Source organism: Sitophilus oryzae, unplaced genomic scaffold (assembly GCF_002938485.1).
Source record: "Sitophilus oryzae breed Bouriz unplaced genomic scaffold, Soryzae_2.0 scaffold_813_pilon_pilon, whole genome shotgun sequence".
Lineage (NCBI taxonomy): Eukaryota > Metazoa > Arthropoda > Insecta > Coleoptera > Curculionidae > Sitophilus > Sitophilus oryzae.
The window spans coordinates 4,184,008-4,186,781 of NW_022147432.1; the positions used below are offsets into that span (position 1 = coordinate 4,184,008).

At 27.1% G+C, this 2,774-nt stretch overlaps 1 long non-coding RNA gene across 2 annotated transcripts; it reads right to left on the reverse strand.

The window, feature by feature from the left end:
• Nucleotides 1-815: 815 nt before the first annotated feature.
• Nucleotides 816-2,013, reverse strand: LOC115889343. 2 transcript variants are annotated; one of them, XR_004051426.1, is made up of 4 exons: nt 1,830-2,013; nt 1,675-1,757; nt 1,359-1,481; nt 816-1,289 (listed from the first exon to the last, which is right to left on the reverse strand). It is a non-coding gene; the product is annotated as an uncharacterized LOC115889343 (long non-coding RNA). The 2 variants fall into 2 exon arrangements; XR_004051425.1 differs by lacking the exon at nt 1,830-2,013 and having other exon boundaries at nt 1,675-1,802.
• Between the last annotated feature and the right edge of the window lie 761 nt (nt 2,014-2,774).

Below are 2,774 nucleotides of genomic sequence, written 5' to 3' on the forward strand. Positions count from 1 at the left end.
ATTAAATTTAAGAAAAAAAAATCAAAATTAATAAAACGTAAATCACTTATGAACAAATCATTATTTTAATTTCAAATTTATATTTCGAAGTTATATTACAAGTTATTTACTGTTGTCTTATACAGAGTATATCAAGACAAATGCGAAACTTTAAGGGGTGTATTCTTTGTTATTTGTCAACATTTTTAAAATAAGCTGAAGAGGTTGAAATAAACTATTTCTAATATTCGTTTATTTGACAAAAAACTGGAGCAACGATATGGAAAAAATGGATAGATTTGTATATTTAGAACGTTTTTATGACTTGCAATTTTTCCATAAAATTCATTATTTGAGGTTAAAAAAATGTAAATTATTATGTATTGGGACCAAAAAAATATTTTAGCAAAGAAGCTGTTCGCCTTAAAAACAGTTTTATTTTCTACTACTGTAAAATATTTTTACAAACGACATATAAAGATAATTGATTGACAAACATGTTTTAAGCTACCCTTCCTAAATCTTCCTTAAAATAAAAAGATTAACAGATACCGCATGATCGAAAAAAAAACGGCGTCCAGTTGGCTGGGAAATGGCAATCTATGACATTTCCCATATAAATTTACATTTAAAATGACAGCGATCTTCATTTCATAGCCATCGCTGACGCCGTTTTTTTGATCATATGGTATATCAAATAAAGTATTATTAGAAAAGCTCACTAGATTGTTTTCTAGTAAAAAAGACCTTATTTTGTCACAACAGGTGACATTTTTTTGTTTTAAATCAAGTAGGTTTTAAAAAAACTACAATAGGTAAAAAAGTTTCTAAACAAATAGAATATCCAAATTAATTTATTTCCAATGACAATAATGTGTAAGTTTGTAATTAAAGTTAGTTAATAAGAATAATAGGTGTAGTATATTTCAACATCATTCACTGGTTTTAAAAACATCAAAAAATATGCATGTGTTTTCATAGTATAAATATGAATTGTTCCTTACGTTAGTTCTTATTGATATAAAAGCAAAAAAGTATAAAAATTAAAAGCTGCAATTTTATTAAAAATATGTTATTCTAACACATATTTTTTTAACTGTAATGTTCTAAATTGATCAAAATATAAATGTTATTTTTTTCCTAGGAAAAATAAAACTTCATAACTTAATTTTCATAAATAAATTTATTTCTATTAAATTTTATAGAGCAATTTGTATTACAGTTTTATTTCACATATTTTGTAATACTGCTTCGGTGCAGTGCCCCATTGCTATCTGTGAGTTCATTTAAATTATGACGACATTACTGATCTAGAAGATAAAAATGTACTAAGTACCTTAATATTATAATCAAAAATGACTAATTTTGTAAATTATTACCTATAATGGTTAGATGAGTTGTGAATGTAAACTTCTTTACGCTGGTTTCTTGAAGTTAGGTGATATTAATTATCTTCGCATCATCATGGGCTCTAATCAACTGTAGAATATTCGTCAATCAACCTGAAATATGTAATATTATTTACTTTATATTTACGAAAAATTATCATTTTCTTTTTATGAAAATTTTGAGTTTAAATTTAAATGTGATTAGAATAAATATACATCAGTATTTAACATTTTATCATAAGTAATATTCTATATATTATCTGTGATTTTATGCTAAAATGTTTAGTTTTGTGAAAATATTACTTACCTATAATATTTAAACGAGTTCCTGAATGTACAATTTGTTTATCACGATGTCAAGTTCTAAAATCTTGTATTGGTTGTCTAAAACTGTTTGATTTTGCTTAGTTATATTGTATCCTATATTTTATTAAACAAACTCGAAATAATGTTTATAATTACCTTCATCAGCCTTCATATCATTAAAGTGATAATAATAATCACTTATCATTATCAGTCATTATGTAGTTATTTGTTCATTTGTTGCTCTGTTTGTTGTTGTTTGTTTTCAAAGATCATTTTTGAGGTTAATGTCATATGAAACTTTTCGTAATTAGGGAACTGGTAATTGACGTGTGACGATAGATTAATAAAATAATAATGAACGTATTAAGTTAAATATTTATATATTAATTTAACATATCTATTTCATGTTTATAAATTACATAATTTTTAATTTGGTATACCTTTAATTTTATATATTCATAATGAAATGAAATATATTTCGATATAACGTTTGGCAACCACGCAACTGAAGTGCAAGCGACATCTGTGCAAGAGAAGCAAAACCTCCCAAAAAAGTGAGAAAAGATATCTAAAAATTTCAGATTATTCAAATGTCACTCCAATATTTTTCCAAATTGGAGTGAAATTAGGGTGACAATTTTTAACACGTAAGGAGCCATCTGGATTATGTGTTATCTGTGATTATAGCCTCGAGCCGAGCGATTTAGCCTCGAGCAGAGGCCCTGCCCAGTCGAACGGCGTTGTCTCGCGGCTATCCATTTTCAGTGGAGCCTTTGGCGAACCCACAAAATTCTTCATAGGGCTATGCGATACTGAGGCAGTATCGATATTGTTATAATCCCGTCCTCATTTTAATCAAATTTGTAATATTAGTTTAGGAATGTCCCATCTCTAATAAAAACCTTCATAACTTTGAGGTCATAAACGACCCTACAATATAATTCTAATTGATAACTTTAACTATTACTGTTGGGAATTTTGATCATAAATATATATATAGCTTTCGCAGACGTCTGTCTATCTGAACAATGTAAGTTTAGGGCAGTGTCGTCCACTGCTCTGAATATTAGATTAAGGATATAAAAATTGTACTGTACGCCT